Source organism: Hemicordylus capensis, chromosome 5 (genome assembly GCF_027244095.1).
Source record: "Hemicordylus capensis ecotype Gifberg chromosome 5, rHemCap1.1.pri, whole genome shotgun sequence".
Classification (NCBI taxonomy): Eukaryota; Metazoa; Chordata; class Lepidosauria; order Squamata; family Cordylidae; genus Hemicordylus; species Hemicordylus capensis.
Window position 1 is genome coordinate 211582881 of NC_069661.1, and position 18265 is coordinate 211601145.

The 18265-nt window shown below is 42.3% G+C and overlaps 1 protein-coding gene across 7 annotated transcripts in view; it reads right to left on the reverse strand.

Annotated features, from left to right (window-relative positions):
* Window positions 1-18265, reverse strand: part of GRIN2B (glutamate ionotropic receptor NMDA type subunit 2B) — a 366073-nt gene that overhangs the window by 307956 nt on the left and 39852 nt on the right. The window contains exon 2 of one of the 7 annotated variants that reach the window (XM_053252654.1): window positions 9325-9385. The exons of the other annotated variants lie outside the window; for them this stretch is intronic. The gene's annotated coding sequence lies outside the window, so the exon portion shown is untranslated. The remainder of the gene's footprint in view (window positions 1-9324; window positions 9386-18265) is intronic. 7 annotated transcript variants of the gene reach the window in all.

The window sequence follows — 18265 nt, forward strand, 5'->3', positions numbered from 1 at the left end:
TCTCAGAATTTTCTGCTTGCTCATGAGAAATATTAGGATTTTTAAAATGAGGTGGATATCGGGTTGCTTTTGGGCCTCTTCACTTGACTTGCCTTACTTTACAGTGCTCCTTGAAACTATTTTTCATGACATGCCCTGTGTAATCAATATTATGTTTGAATGTCTTAAGCTTTCTCCATGTTATAAAGCCTATATATGCTGTACTTGAAGCTACATAAGTAAATTACAATTTTTATAGAAGTTTTTTTTTCTCCTGAGTACTTATCTTTAATTATTGTTGTTACAATACCCTTGTGAACATGATCCCACAATGCAGTGTAATTTCTGGATTGGAGCCTTGCACATCACAGTTCCCAATACAGTTTACAGCTAATAAAAAATGGATTTAAAAGGTCATCTACCAGAGGCAATCCACAACACTCCCCAAGTTCAGTTTCTGATCCCTCAAGGGGGAAAGCTTTAATTATGTTATCTCATTATTGTTACCTGTTTTATCATTTGGCAAAAAGAAAAAAACATAATGAGAGGACATCAGAAATTAAAGCCAACCCCTGACGGAACAGAAGCAAGACACTGAGGAAATTTAGAGAGGCTATTTTAAAAGAAATGGCCAAGCTATTCATCACTAATCCCACAGATGTCATCAACAGAAAGCAATAAAATGAGCTGAAACTGCAAGCATACATTTTTGATTGAAGGACTTATTTAAGAGTAAACATTATAGGAGGGCCTTGGCCATGGGTAAGGGTGTTGATGGGTATAGTGCTAGATTAAAATGCAGTGTGAAACCTCCATTTTAATTCTGCTTCCAGATTATTACAGAAAAGCAATACCTCAGCAGTGCTAAAGGGCAAAACATTGCTGTATGTGCACTGAGAATAAGAACAAAAGAAGAGCCATGCTAGATCAGGCCAAAGGCCTATCAATTCTAGCATCCTGTTTCCCACAGTGGCCCACCAGATACCTCTTGGAAGCACATAAAGCATAAGATGATGGCATGTCCCTTCTCCTGCTGTTACTTCCCTGCAAATGGTATTAAGATGCATTCTGCCTCTGAGCTTGGAAATAGCCTATAGCCATGAAGACTAGTAGCCATTGATAGACCTCTCCTTTGTGAATTTTCTATGCCCCTTTGAAAACCACCCAAACTCGTGGCTATCACTACATCATGTGGCAGAAAATCCCATAGATTAACTATGCACTGTGTGATAAAGTAGGACCAACTTTTGTCGGTCCTAAATTTCCCGGACTTCAATTTCGTGGGATGACTCCTGGTTCTAGCATTGGGGGGGGGGGGACTTCTCTCTGTCCACTCTCTCCACATCATGTATAATTTTATAAACCTCTATCATGCCTCCCAAACTTGGTTGCCATTTTTCTAAACTAAAATGCCTCAAATGTTGATGCCTTACCTCATAAGGAAGGTTTGGTTGCCCTCTTCTGCACCCTTTCCAGTTCTATAATCTCCTTTTGGGGGGATATGGTGACCAGAACTGTACACAATACTCCAAAAGTAGACACACCATACATTTGTATAATGGTATTATAATATTAGCAGTTTTATTTTTCAATCTCCTTCCTAATAATCCCTAGCATGCAATTTGCCTTTTTCACAGCTGTTATGCACTGAGTTAACACTTCCAATGAGCTGTCCGCCACAACCCTCTCCTAGTCAGTCACTAACAGCTCAGACCCCATCACTGTGTATGTGAAGATGGATTTTTCACACTGATAAGAGAAACCAGGCTGTGTGAGCATATGGAGATCCCTCGCTGTGTAGGTGCAGTACCCATGTAAGGAAGGATTTACCTTCACGTATTTTCTTCCCAGCAGTCGAGGAAAACAGTTGTTCCTTTTCAAGGCAAAAGACTCTTCTCATGGCCAATTCTCACATTATTTTTTTCACCTAGATATGTTCCACCCAGACACAAAAATATGCACATGCCGTCTCAAGTGTGAAGGAGCCATACATGTTGAGTAAGGTGCAGGGAAGCAGCATCTCAATCATTTTCTTACCACCAACTTTTGAAACTGTCAAAAGCATCAAGTTGAAACAGCAAAATGGAAATTGGTTTCTATGATTTATAAGTCATAGTATTGAGTGTGAGTGTGTGTGTGTGTGTGTGTGTGTGTGTGTGTGTGTGAGAGAGAGAGAGAGAGAGAGAGAGAGAGAGAGAGAGAGATATTTTGGTTCATTCAAACATTTGAGTCATGGGTTCTCTTCAAGCAAAACACCTCTCTACACAGAAACAATAATAACTTATGAAGAATATTTTTATTCACATTTCCTTTGCCATAAAATCACATCCCTTCCACTCTCAAAATGCAGCTGAAGGAAGCTCGGTTTAGCACTGCAGTGAAACATTCCTCAATGACTTTGAACTTATGGCATGGAAAGAACTGAAGAATAACTTCTTCAATTGAACCTGCAGGGGGAATTCTGGTAAGTAAAATTACTGAGGTTGGAATTTGGCCAGGATATCAGGACTAACAAACCAAAATGCCACGAGAACTTTAACATTGCACTTTTATAAAGGTTACTTCCAAGGCAAATATCAATAAAACTGTAAGACTGCTCAGACATATTGCTAATGGCATGTAGCATTATGGCAAACACAGTTCTGGATTAAATGGGCTCTTTATCCTGGATTTGGATGCCACAATATACAAATCGTTCCTATATAAGTCATACTTTTCTTAAATCTATGTAACATAGCTACTGGACATGACATGTAAGCATAATAGATGTGATCTTGTGGTGTACGTGTGTATATGCAAGCTATCAGTATGCTATCGGGGTTATTCCCTACATTTTCTCCAAATATTGATACAAATGCCAAAAACCCCTTCTCTGGCAGCACTTTCCAGCATGGCCGATGTGCATAAGCTGACAGACTGCTGCACTGGAAAGGAGCTTGATAGCTTTCTGTGGCTCTAATATGTGAACCATGCCAAAAGCTGTTGCAGCTGCTAGACATTTGCCTCCGCATAGAGAAGTATAGGGATGATAATATTAATGTGCATAGACCCCTTTCCTATGATCCCACATGATTTGGAAGGACCTAGGCAACCTCTAGAAAGGGTAGTCTAGTGGATCTTATATCTGAATCCATTAAGAACTGGAGTTCAAATCTTGTGTCAATAAGAAGTAATGTTGCGTTGTTTTTACAGATATCTAAAATTGAGGTACCACCTAATGGCCCAACAGGGAAGTAACTTGCCTAGGGAGAAAGAGGTTGCTGGTCTGAATCCCCACTGGTATGTTTCCCAGACTATGGGAAACATGTATATCGGGCAGCAGCGATACAAGAAGATGCTGAAAGACATCATTTCATATTGTGAGAGAGATGGGAGCTGGTCTTGTGGTAGCAAGCATGACTTGTCCCCTTAGCTAAACAGGGTCCACCCTGGTTGCATATGAAAGGGAGATTAGAAGTGTGAGCACAGAAGTGGAGCCGCTCTCACTAGAAGTGGAGCCGCTCTGGAAAGAGCAGAAGGTTTCAAGTTCCCTCCCTGGCTTCTGCAAGATAGTGCTGAGAAAGATTCCTGCCTGCAACCTTGGAGAAGCTGCTGCCAGTCTGTGAAGACAATACTGAGCTAGATAGACCAATGGTCTGACTCAGTATATGGCAGCTTCCTATGTTCCTATGGCAATGGTAAACCCCTCCTGTATTCTACCAAAGAAAACCACAGGGCTCTGTGGTCACCAGGAGTCGACACCGACTCAACAACACAACTTTACCTTTAGAACTGAGGCAGAGGTCCACTCTGTGGGTGCATGAGGGCATAGATGTGTGATAAGTGCAGGATAATGATGATAGCTCAGGTCGAAAAGGAGGAAATGGAGCTGGTGAAAGAAATGGCAGGGTTCTTTTCAGGGGAAAAGAGAGAGAGAGAGAGACGTTTATGTCTGGACGATTTAATTCAAGGCCATACTTGGCTGTGGTAGTAGCTGCACCATTTCTTTAGTTGTTCCTATGCTTTTCCATGTAAATGCTACACTCTGAGAATCACCATTATCTGTTTTGGTCACTGCTTCTCCCATCAGCAGCCAAAAATGTGTATTTTAAAAAAATATTTTATTATCAAAATCGCCTCCATCATTTGCAGGGCCCGGAGAGAAGCAGACTATCCATCCCACAACCCCACCCTCCGCCAGTGGGCTCTGCACAAGAGAGATGCGAGAAGACAGGGCCATCCATGTAGAGTGTAATGTTTCATTTAGATAGAGGGCGATTCAGGGTAAGCTCCTGACATATTTTATTTGTCTGTGAAATGCCATGTTCACTTTGGGCACTGGTAAGTGAAACTAATAATAATAAAGAATAGCAATACGCTCCATCAGTGAGAAGCCAGGGCAGGAGAGGCCTCTGACATCTATAAGCAAGTAAGCAAACCTGACACACAGTGTGGCAAGGGCAAGATCCCTTCAGAGCAGGAATTAAAATGATTCATTCTGGAGGACTTAGGAGCATTCTCCCACAAGCTGTTCCTCAATTTTAGAAAGAGCCTGGTACAATTTAGCTAATTTTAGCTACTCTTTAATGTTACATTCCTTCTTCCCTCTCCTCATTTTCCTTCCCTGTGTGGATGAAAGCCTGGCAAATATCCACACATCTCAAACGGATCCAGGATTCAAGAATGTGTCATATGAAATTTTTTATTGGGACAGCTTTATTGAGAGGGTAGTGAGCTTTAGGACCTGCCTGAAGAAGCTTGATGGCTTGAGACTCTAATACACCGATGCAATCGGCTCAAGGGAAAGTATCAGCTGAAATAACCTGCATCTAGTTTGATTCTTTTCTGAACCAGACTTTTCAGCCATTTCCTTGTTTGCTTTTAATTGCCTTCCATATTCTGTTCTCTAATTTGGATCCAGCTCATAATTTGGGATCCGTGTGACAGGCAGTATAGATAGATAGATAGATAGATAGATAGATAGATAGATAGATAGATAGATAGATAGATAGATAGATAGATAGACTAGCAAATTCTATTGACACTAGTGAGGTTGACTGGAACACACACTCACCATTTCTTATTTCATGTTCTCTGTCCTCTCCCACCCCCAATAAGTAAACAGAACTGTAAATAACCAAAAGGTCCAGTTGTTCACAAAGCCTAGTTCAGGTGAGAAGCCAGATCCAAAATGTACGGGGGTATCTATTCCTATTGCTTCAATCAGGTTTAAACTCTAGGACTAAGATTCCCCCCACCCTGAAATCAGTTCAAGATTTCGATTTCAGCAGCTACACAGTTCCAAATCATTTCTCTGGGACCTGCCTAAAAGTCACAAGGCAGCTGACAGCTGATATTCCTATACTCTGAAGGTCACTTCTTATGAAACCTCTGCACTCAGGTGAAGCTATCAAAGCATAAAGCATGCCCACCTTGCATACATTATAAGGGTGCATGCATGTGTAATTCTCACAGCTTTTTCTTTCAAAATACATGCAGGCAGAAAAGGATAGGGGCTCTGCTCACAAATTATCAGCCGCAATGTATATATGCATGAGTCTTTCATAACTGATGGATATAGAACCTGAATACAAAATGTCTCATACAAAGAGGCTCTCGTATGTGCAGAGGCTGCTCTGTGGCTGCCCAAAGAGGGGAGGGGATCAACAGTAGAAACTACCCAGCCATGAAGAGCAGAGCATGATAAACTACCATATAAACAGGAGCCTGACTGACAAACAGCTGGAGGTCATGAATGCTGGAGAAAGAAACAGAGATCCTGGACTCCCACTGATCACATCACCTTCACTAGTTGTGCTCAGAATGAGCTCTCTCTCTCTCTCTCTCCCACCCCCTTTTTCTGTCTCTCCCTCTCTCCCCCTCTCTCTGCTTTGGTTCAATCCCTGGCATCCTGAGCTAGGTCCAGGGAAGACTCCTAACTGAAACCTTGAGGATTCGCTGCCTCTCAGTATAGACATTACTGAACTAGATGGACCAGTTTTCCGACTTGGTATAAGACAGCTTCCTATGTTCCTCTGCTTTATAAGGAAATCAGACATAAAAGCTTTGGGATAACATAGTAAGAACTGTCTTCTCACTCCCAAGACCCCATGGCTCTACTCTACTTTTGCAGGAGGAGTTAGAGGAATCTGCTCAGCATTTCTAACGGGGCTAGAGAGAGCCCTCCTCTTTCCCCAAGTTACCCATCCATGCGCTCCATGTGTTGACTTAGCTTCACTCTCAACTTACTTCTTGTCCCCTCCTGTCCATCTTAGACCTAGGGGCTATTCACTCTCGCAGACAAAACTAGGCTAAGGTTCTGCCTGTGCATGAGAACCTCTGGGAGTCGCACGGCTTCCAGCAGTGGTGCAGTGGCAAACCCTGTAGGGAGCCCCAGCTGTTAGCCAGGGTTAAGGGTGTGAGTACGCACTTACCCCTGGCTGTTCGTGTGTTGGTGCCACATGGCTCTGCAAGGCACCTACACTTGCATCGCCTCCCGGCCTGCATCAAGAAGCTCCCCATAATACTCTGTGCACTCTTGTGGTGCATTATGGAAGTTCCGGGGACCTCCCAGCCCCCAAATCTCCTGGGTGCTGGTAGCAGCCAACGAATGTCTGGGCGAGTTATCTGCTCACCCAGCCAGAAGACACGGATCATCTGCAGGGGAGGTAAGTGTTTTAAGGCTTCCTCCCCTGCAGCATGAAGCCCTTTCTCCCTGATTCAGAGAAAGGGCTCCTACTCTATCTTATCCCTCCCTGGGATACTGTAGGCTACCAAATGTTGCCATGAAGAATCATGTTGGACCATACAACCGAAAATCTAACCATGATGCTGCTTCACCTTCCTTTATTGTGAGATCTCTCTCCACATGCATCTTTTGCGTACAGGTGTGTATGGTGCATTGGTTCTGCTCATTCATCTTTAGCCTTGATGCCCATGAAAAATGCCTGTACATTCCCAAAACTCCATATCTGGATTTCAGAGGCTCAGCAGGAACTGTGTACCATCTGTCTTGACCTCAGTTTGGCTGTGGCACAAAAGCAATGTTGTCACAAATGAATATGGCCAATCCACTATGCTCAGTTCCGCAAATCCTAGAATAGGGGTAGACAACCTTTGGTACTCCAGCAGCTGCTATTGAGTTACAACTCCAATCATCCCCAGATGGGAGTTGTAAGTTAACAACAGCTGGAGTATCAAAGGTTGCCTATACCTGTCCTAGAGAATACAGTCCTTTTGGCTCTTCACTTAGGACATTATACCCTTTCCAATTACATGGTCATCAGATAGTATCCTCAGCAACCCCTGAACAGCTTTGCTACATTTTATATTATTTCAAACTTCTTCTATAATTTCTTGCTTCTCATTCCCTTCATTGACCTCAAACACACACACACACACACACACACACGTGTGCTAAGAGGAATATATATTATCTCATGGATAATTTAGGTTGTAACCGAACCAAAGCTAATCCTTTCTTTCACAGTCTGTCCCATGTACATAATTTACACATAGGAAAATAGATGCTTTGGCAGCAGCTTCCGGGAATTTGAAGAGAACAGCACTGCTTGTGTCACAGAAATTATAAATGAAATGCTTCCATTTGATAATCTCATTTTTCCCCTGGTCATTTCAAGATTGTTCTCCATAGAATATTCCCTCACTAGTTATACAGTCTGAAATGATTCAAGCAGTGGGGCTTCTGCCATTAGAAGATTATCCCACATTCTAATAAAGCACACCCTTAGGCACTGTTATGTGATACTCTGACTAAAATCTTCCCAGCTTTCACTTTTATCCCATTATATTAATTATGCTCCTGTAGATTAGCCTAAACAATTCTTTTCACCATATGTTGATGCTATCCTGAAAAAAATCCCTATCTGTGGCTATCAAACCACACAGACAGCCATCTTTTTGTCAAACCAAAGACAATTCATTCTCCCCACCTTTTCTGAGAAGCTAGTTCTGTTTGCTCTTTAAGATGACAAGCCAGAGAGAATTAAGATAATTGCCAAACCATTAAGGATGGGATTGGTTCTGACTGGGTTATATGAGCTGGCACACAGAAGCTGACCTGCTGGAGCAAATTGAACACACACACAAAAGCCATTAAGGGAGACTGCAGGTCACCATGACACTGCCCAGCACTGGCACAGAAGTGCCAAGAGAGAGCAGCTTGGATACCCCACCGTTCCTCTGGTTTGGCTTACAGAGCCAAACTGGAAGGACTCTTCATGTGCCAGGTTCTGTGCCCTTGGATAAGTGTGAAGCAATGAAATGCTGTTCCTGACTGCCAGGTGGCTTGAAGAAAAATAAAATGTCATTTAAAAAACAAACCAAAAACAACTCTGTGGGACTTGGTTACAGCAGCTGCCATTCCATAATGGAGCAAACAGAGGGCAAAACTAGCCATCACAAGAAATGTGACGCTTTTTAGCGGAGGGTAGCTGGTCTTGTGGCAGCAAGCACAAGCTGTCCCCTTTGCTAAGCAGGGTCTGCCTTGGTTTGCATTGGGATGGGTGACTACATGTGAGTGCTGCAAGATCTTCCCCTTAGGAGATGGGATGGGGCCATAGCTCAGTCGAACAGCATCGGCATACTTGCATGCCAAAGGTCCCAGGTTCAACCCCTGGCATCTCCAGGTGGGGCTGGGAGAGACTCCTGCCTGAAACCTTAGAGCCACTGCCAGTCAGTGTAGACAATTCGGTGCTAGATGGACCAATGGTCTGACACAGTATACAGCAGCTTCCTATGTTCCTAAGCTGCAACTCTTCTGCATTTCTTTCCACCATCTGCTCAGTGGTATGAAGCACGACATGATGGCACTGGGCTATGCATTTAACCACTGCTGACAGTGAATTATGGATGCTGGAGACAGGAAAACACACAACATAGTGAAATCATGCCTCAAGTTGTGTTATCCTATACATACATAACTGGAAAGGGGAAAACACTGAGCAGTGGTAGCTCCGTATTTCTTGCACTGTCAGTTCCACTCTGAAAAAGCTTGCCAGCAAGAGATTAGCTTATACATCTATGTAGTGGATCCCAGATGCACAACAGTGCACTGTTGTGAACCTTGTGCCCGAAAATACAAGCGGAAGGTAGTTTGTGTAGAGCTACTCATGCTCATTTGGCCTTGCTCCAGCTGCCCTGGATGTTAAGGCAGCTTGGCTGTACTATAATGCTTATAGGGTTGTAGCTACTGGGACATGCCACTTGCAGCAAAGTTGCACAGAGTCACCAAAGAGAATGGGAAGATAGGCAATTCTAAGTTAAGTAGGTAGTTAGGTTGGTTACCAAACAAAAATAAATTAGTCACATGTAATGATAAAAAAAATAGCTGTATTGGTAACCAACCTTATTCCTTATATAACGCAGAACTGGCTTCCATTCTGTCCAATGCAGAGTTCGGTATAACCTTGAAAGGTGAGAAAAATCACAATGTGAATGCCTCTATTTTAAATACAATCTAATTTTCTCCTTGTAATAGAAGACTCTTATTTCAGAGGCAATATTATTTAGAACATGGTTGGTGTTCCATTGTGACATAACAGCAGTCATCACACTCCCAATTCTAGAGCACTTTAAAGTCCTGGGTAACTTTCCCAATGCACAGAATAGAATGACTGCTCTTTATGTCATGACCCCAGCAAACAGCAGATCGGGATATGTGAAAGATGCTCACCTCTGTGCATGGTTATGTCTGCTGCTGTGTACCTACATGATTACAGGCAAATGAAAGAGAACAGCTTATGTATCAGACACATATAAGTCTTCAGAATATGTGAAAATGTGCCCTTAGATTAGGGCACCAATCTTTTATCCAACTGTACATCAACCAAAGCTAGTCCAATAAAAGCCATGACAAAAGCCTTATTCTTGACTAATAGTGCAACAGCTGTTTAATTCATCTTTTTCCACCGTCTTCTCAATGTCTTCCTTCCTAGTTGCTTCATTCTTCCAATGTTCCCTTCTTCTTCCTTGTCTTATTTTGTTTCCACTTTTTTCTTCTCTTTCCTCAACTTCTCTCTCCATCCCTTGTACTTATAATAATCAGGGAGGAGTAAGCTGTCAAGCTGCTGGATACAATATATTTTCACAGTGCATTAGGGCTGTGCTCTGGACCATGCTGTCCCTGTGATTGTATGATAAGTCAAGACCCATTCCTCTTTCCAAGGACTTCTACGGGTAGCAGCTGAAAAATGCAGCCAGCTTCAAGAGCACGGTGTGGCATCTGCTGGCCACTGCTATGGCACAGCACTAAGCCCTGTTTATAAAGTCATGCACACACAAAACCAGAGTGGCTGGCCAATGACTGAAGCCCTTTAGAAAAAAGGAAGGGACAGCCCAAACAGACTGAAAGGAAGGTGCACATGCAGCTACTCAATGCTGCCTTCTTGTATTTTTTGCCAAGCACCCTCACTTTCCTTTTTTCTCCAGAGAGAAATTGAGCTGCCTGTCAAGCTCATTTATGCTCTCCGCTCCAGTCAACTCTCCCAGTAATGTACCTACTTTATTCACTCCCTTCTGCCTGCCTTCAGACACGTACAAAAATGTGCATCCATTCTCTCTCTCTCAGACACTCAAACATCTCGACCTGCCACACTTCCCCATTATTTTCAGATGAAAACGTCAACACTCCTTGGGCCTGATCCTCTTTTAGATGAGACTACTTTATAACATTCTAGAGACTTTATACCACTCCTGTTTCATTTACATGTAACTATTCTTATGTCCATGTCAAAAGGAATTCTACAGATGATGATGGTGGGGAGGATGTTCTCCCATCTTAAGATCCTTTGTCATTGCCAGAATAGTGAAAAGGTATAATAAAACCTTGCTTTTAAATATCATCCTAGAATCAACTCCAATAGCTTTTCCCCCCTCCTCTGCCCATTTGCCATTGGCCCTTCCTCAGAAGGAAACAACAATACAGAACAGCTGAAAGTATCAAGCAGATAATGTCCAGTGCATCCTAGGAAAATGCATAAGCCATTCATTAATCCATCTTGTGAATATTATGCATATTCACAAGAGGTCTTGTGCACATTGCTTGGTGTTGGACTTTAATATTACAGACAAAGTAATTTAGAACAAAAGAAAGAGGAGGGAGACTGAGGGACCTCTGTGTGTGAGGAAGATGGCCAATAGGCAGAGGACAGCAAGGCTGGGGGATGCATGGCAGGACACCAATGGAGAGCACCAGCTACCATGGATTTGCAGAAAAGAACATTTTATTACAGATACAGAGGGTGAAGGCTGTTGTTCAACTTTTTCCCAAGTAAAATTCTTATGGTGTTCTGCTGTAAAAGGTCACCATCAGCCACAATATAAATCCAAGCCCTTCCAAAATGAGAAGAGAATATAAGCCATTAGAATTTATTTATTTATTAACTGAAGGTTATATTTCGGCAAATACTAACCTATTGGGGATTGTCTCACACACTCAGTGAATTCTCACAACTGCCTGTAAGTAGGTACAAAGCAAGAATGGGAGGCTCCCACACAGTGTACACTCCTGGCAAGTGTGTCATCAGAACCCACCGATGTGCCCAGTTACCAATTTCCACCTAAGATTCTACCAAGCATCTCCACTCAACTTCAAAATCTAGGTGTCCAATTGCATGGAGTTTCTTAGTAGAATCTTCTGTGGAAATTGGTAACTGGTTGTGTCGGAGGGTTCAGACAACATGCCCAGCAAGAGCTTGTGCTCCCCAGGATCCTCCGGTTCCCCGCTACTTGCTTTGTACCTACTTACAAGTGATCTTGAGAACCACTCTTTGGGTAGCAACAAATCTGACTCTGCTATCAAAAGTATGCTCAACAGGAATTTGAAGCCAATCCTGAGGCAAAGCTGGATGAGATGTGGAAGAGCTGTGATTGGATCTCCTGAAGCTTCCTGCTTTTCTTCCCCTTAAGCTGTGAAGTCGGCTCAAATCAGATCAAAGAGTGGTGCCTGGGAGGGGGTTAGCCCTTTCTACTCATGCTATTTTCCTGATCTAAATCTCTCTTCCCCATACCCAGCAGACTACTATTTGTCTCAGTGAGGAAAACATATGGATACCTAGACGTTTTCATCTGTAACGAAAAAGTCTGGGGGAAGATATAGATCAGGAAATCACCACAGAGAAGGTTTTTGTTTTTTAAAACAAAAATTCCTCCCCCTCACTCATGGTATTTAGTTGATTTGTATCCAATACCATCAAAAGGAAATAATATTTAATTTGTATTCTACTTTTTGACTGGCGTCTCCAAAGCAGGTCCCACCAATTTCTTTGTACATACCATATACAGGAAGTCACACCATGTCTAAAATAAAATTCAATCACGAATCTCCTATGTCTTGTAGTTTGACCCCAACTGCCTGATTATACATGTGTTTGTAAACACATGCTTGTTGCATTCACAATGTGCACTAGGTGAACATCTGAACGCTCAATGTGTCCCTGGGGTTGCAAAAATGGGACTAAAAGTTGCATGCAAATAGGTTTCCTTGCACTATTTCAAGTACACTGGAATCACCATTTATTCAATCTTTACAAAACACATAAAAGTGTAACTAAGAAAACACATAGCCAAGAATTACTATGTGTTTATGCAGTTTGATAACTACAAATCCCAATCTACACTATGCCAGCAAGCAAAAACACATTAACACAAACATCCAGGGTCTCAAATTAAAGCAACTAATTGATACGGGGAGAACTGCAAATCCAGCTGATGCCTAAAAACATCTGAATTCTCAAATGAATTTGCCAAGGAAATCTACTACTTGAGACCAGGAAAACATAATAGGAAATCGTGTTCTTCCTGTGGGGTTTGCACAAAACTAACTTCCACCACAAAAGAAAATATAATGGTAAAATGATTAATATTTTGGTCTCAAAGCTGTTCCTTCCCTCTCTTCCTGCCACTCTCTCCATTAGACATGGCACATCTCCCAACATTTATCCCCCCTTTGTTGCAGCTGCAGTTTAATTTAAATTTCATCAGAACCATGGTATGCGGAGGAGGAGTGTTTAACCCTTGTTGCTTTTTTCTTATAGGGTTAAAGATACCGAGTGTGTAACTTTTCCTCTGTGGGAACTAAAATCGGGGGGGGGAGGGGGACCACATTATTTTATTCAGGAAAACAGCCTGAGAAGAAAAGGTTAAGTGCACACGCACACATACACACAAATCTGCACTGCTGCTCTGACCAAATTCAGGGCTAATGCATAGGGCAAAGCAAGCACAAGGTGATTGAGAGGTATACTGAGGCTGTGAATAAAGCATGCACTTGTATTATGCTTGTCTGCTAAATAAAGGGCTTCAAATGTCAGAACTGTCAATCCCACCACTTCTCTGCTGTTAATATTTTATATTAAAACGACAGAAAAGGGTACAGTTGTTTGAAGGTTAAAAAGAAAGAAAAACTTCAAATGACCACACATGTAGGGGTGGTGGTGCTGGTGGTAATGAGCAACCAAGCACCAGAACTTTTCCAAGGAAGATGCTGTAGTGCAGGTTACTACAAATGAGATCTCTTTTCAAAAAGCACTTGCCCAGTGCTGAGGAACAGATGAGACAGACCCAGAAATAATATTCAGAATTCACAAAATTAAAAAAAAAACATGCTTGTTCATCAGAAATTATTACCTATCACAAATGTTACCAATGTCTTATTCCAGTCTAAATTAAATCCCATCTATACAGCCCATGTTTTGTGGTTCTAGATGTTCTCCTGGATGTTCTCCTGCTTCTTGGAATTCACAGACAATAAATGTAAATGATGACAGGTTACTGGAGCAGGCAGCTTGGATGAAGAGAAAAAGTGGTGGTACCACTAGCACTGTATGCATCAATGGTACACAACTAATATGGTGCAGTGGCTAGAGTGCCAGATTAGAAACAGGGAGACCCAGATTGAAATCCTCACTCAGCTCACTGTGTTAAGACTGGGCCATCCACCAACCTAATTTTAGGCTGATTAGTAGCAGTTAGGGCTGCTCCTAACCTCTCTTGCAGAATGTCCAGTTCCAGCTAGAACCCCACAGAGGCACTGGAAAGAAGGGGCAGTTTAGGTTAAGGGGATCAAGACCCTGGTTAACTCTGAGTGGAGCAAATATTAGAGACTGAAGCTAACAAAGCTTAAATAGTTTACAGTCAGGGTGTTCTCTATAGCAACAGCCCCTCTGAGGATACCTGTTGTAATGTAAGAGGGCCATGCCATAACATCTAGAAATTTAACTGTGACACCTAGACTAGGATATTCATTTATTCAAGACAGTCCTGTTTCTAAGTATGTTACTTACTATGTTACTTACAAAGGGGATAAAGGGAAGCCCATTTATCTTCCCCCTCCACAATGTCCATCACTAAGTCTGATAATTGTGTCATGTGTCCATTGTCTGGCTCCTAGATTTTTGGGCTTGCTCCTAGACCCAACGAAAATTTGTTAAGGCCTAATACACTGAATCCTTTGCTGCCTTTCACATCCAGGCTCACATTATCACACAATAACCTGCTGCACACCTATCACCTCTTTCAGCTTGGCCAGGAAAACAGAGAGAGATCCATTCTTGCTTCCAGTCTCCAAATGCATCATTACAGCTGCTGTGTTGTCACAACTACCTTCAAGTTGCATGGCTTACTCGTTTAGAGTATAGTACCAGGGACAGCGTCAGAGGCATTTAGAGAATAATTTATTTTAAGCAATGCCGTGCTAGGGTCAAGGGAGAAAATGATGGTATAAATTGAACAAAGATCTGAGATGTTAGGAATAACAGTGGCTTTGTCCAGAAAAATTCCTCCATGCTGCTACATCATAACTGGCAGGGAATTGGCCCTCATAAGCCAAATCAGAGACAACATAAATGTCTATGTAAATTTAATCCAACTCTCAAAAGCATGCATGTAAAGACTGATAGTAGTTCTGATGCATTTCCGTATACTTGTCTGGTAACTAAAGCGTAGCAGTATTCCTGACCAGAATTTTTATCACCATTGCAGCCAATCATCACTTTGGGTGCAAGAAACCACTTTAGAGGTTATTTTTGGTGGGGAAATGATGCAGAGAGTAAGTGTTGAACCACTTCCCCATGTACTCAATATAGAACACATCTTGCTCCCAGCCACCTTCTGACCAATAAAGAGGCATTTCTAGTAGGGCTGTGCTTTGGCACATCCAAAGATTTAAAAATCCACAACATCCCTTCAGAACTGCACAGAGCAGACTGCTCCCTGTGCAACTGTCCCCAGGCAGTACTGAGAGCTTCAGGCTCAGGGGGGCTCCTTTACAGGAAACAGGGCCCCATACTGCCCAGTGAAGGCTGGGATGGTGTGCAGGGCATGACAGGTGGTGTGCCCAGAGAGTGTTGGGAGAGGTAGTCCTTTCCAGAGGTTTCCCCCATAGAGCTCTCGGGGGAAAGGGCTACCCCATTCAATGTTCCCTAGTCACACTACTTGCCATGCCCTGTGTGCTGGCCCAGCAGTCGCTGGAGCAGTATGGGTCTCTGCTTCCATAAAGGAGCCCTTCAACACCAAAAGCACAAATCTACCATAGATCTTACAAATATTTTTATGATTTGGGCTGATGGGAATTCAGAACTGGTTCAAGAAGTGACCTTTTCAAAAAGACATAACACTAAAAGGGCATACAGATTATCACTTTATAAATTTTAAAATCAATGAACATATACAGAATTTCCAAGATGGAATTAATTATACTCATGCATACTTGAATTTTTCGTTATAAGTCAATAGTACACTATTTCTTTTTTTTCTATCTCTTTTTTATTTTTTGCACCAATGGGAACTTGTAAAATGGCACACAGTCCAAATTGGGAATGCATTGTGGAAAAGAGTTAAAGCCCCTTCCTCTCCACAGTCCCAATTTGAAGCAGAGCCCACACAGTTACTATTTGCATTTGCATACAGGCAGGCAGGCCTCAATTGAAGAATCTACATATTGTTAATTTAGCCCTAAAGGACATAAATGTTAAAGATGGAACATCGGCAAATCAGTACTGAAAAGTATTCAGTCAATAGAAAAATATGCAGAGTATGGCTCAGTTTCTAGCAGGACCTCTCAAACCTGGATCCCTAGATGTTGTTAGACTAAAGCTGCCATTATCCCCAGCCAAAGTGGCCCATAGTCCAGCTCCTATTGGCCATTGTGGCTGATGGAAAATATAGTCCAACAGTGGTACATATACTGATAACCTAATGCACTCTACGCGGGGCTGCCTTTGTACAAATAAGACTAATATTTACATACCACTTTTCAACAAAAAGTTCCCAAAGCGGTTTACATAGATATAGATAGATAGATAGATAGATAGATAGATAGATAGATAGATAGATAGATAGATAGGCCTCCTGTCCCCAAAGTGCTCACAATCTAAAAATGAAGCATAAGACCAGCAACAGCCACTGGAGAGATGCTATGCTGGGGATGGATAGGGCCAGTTGCTCTCCCCCTGCTAAATGAAGAGAATCACCGCGTTAAAAGGTGCCTCTTTGCTCAGTTAGCAGGGGCCCAGGTAGCCCAGAAACTACAGCTGTTGCAGGATGTGGCAGCCAGACTGGTCTCCAGGATAACCTGAAGAGACCATATAATACCCATCTTAAAATAATTATACTAGCTGCCGATATGTTTCTGAGCAAAATACAAAGCAATATTACCTATAAATAATGGTTATTACCTATTAAAAAGCCCCAACTGCTTGGGTCCAGGGTATTTAAGAGAGTGCCTCCTTTGTTATGAACTCTCTCACCTACTGAGATTATCTGGGAAGGTCCGGTTACAGCTACCACTGGCTCACTTGATGGCTACTCAGGACTGGGTTTTCTCTGTGGCTGCCCCAGGGTTCTGGAATGCTCTGGAATCCCTGTTAAAATGAGAGTATCTCCATCTCTGGCTGTTTTTTTAAAGACCCTTAAGACGTACCTGTTTTCTCAGGCTTTTAATTAATTTTAATTGGTTTTATATCATAATTGTTTTTATCATTTTATCCTGTTTTTATAGTTGTTGTATTTTAACTGATGTGTCCACCAGGAGTCGACATTGACTCGACGGCTCAACTTTACCTTTACACCACCTAGGGATGTGCCTCAGGCAGTATAGAAATATGATAGATAGATAAACAAACAAACATCTGGGGGTGCAAGTTTGAGAGCCCCCGGTTTACAGAAAAGGTCTTCTAAATGTTTTTATTTTTAATAAAACAGAATAAAATCACATTGTCTGCCTCTTGCCCCTCTCCCTCACCACATTCACTAAAAATAGGTACAATTTTCTCTCACCCTCCCTATAGCCTTTATATTCTCCTAACAAATGGGATCATGACATTGACTGCTTTGCATCAAATGTTTTTTTCTCAACCAAAGAAACCCCGCCCCCCTGCTATGCCACAGACATCCGTGAAAATCAAACTTGAATTATGCATGAGCACTTGTGAAAGGCAGCACTGGGCAGATCCTGCAGCAAGAGCATACCACAGTACCAGACTGAAGGTTCTGAGGTTTCCTTTTTTAGGTTTAAAGGGAAACCTTTCCTTACCCATTTTTTTCCTTTCCGCTAATTACTTCTCACTCTGCTTCTCACTTGAGAAATGAAAATGAGGCTGTGGCTCCAGCGTTAGTCAACGCAAGGATCCATTTTTGTCTCATATTTGTGACATCGTTTGTAACTGTGTCAAGAGTACAGACCCTGTGAATGTTCACTCTGTTTACAAGAAGGCACAGAACTGCTTTGGATGGCAGATACGTTCCCATGTAGATACAGATTCAAAGAAAGGCCAGAAAGCTTGGACTGTTTTTCCCCCCCTTCAAATTAATGACTTCTCTAAAAATAGCTGAGATGCTATTCACAGTCTTTCAAGACAGTTCATCAAGTGATGCCTATTCCCAGGACTTGAGAGAGAGAAGCAGGAACGGCCATGAGAGGCAGAGAACAAGACATACGCACATGCCAAAGACAAAGGCAGATGCTGGGCCTTTCTAGATGGTTTAAAAAATGGATTTGATTCATAGCCCTATATAGCAGAGATAGCAAACTTTTCAACATTGCCATTAACATTTGGGAGAAGGAGGCGGCTCAGCAGGTACACTTTGTCATGTCACAGTGCTATGGGGGTTTGAAAAACTTCATTTGTCAAACCTCCCTCATTCACACATGTATTCAAGGCACAGGAACACTAATGTTGAAATGCTGATTGCCCGTGTGTTGTACTCATGCTAATCCTCCTAATTCAAGAGCATGATATTCAAAGCCAACAGCATGCTATCCCATGATCCCCATATTATGGATGAGTGA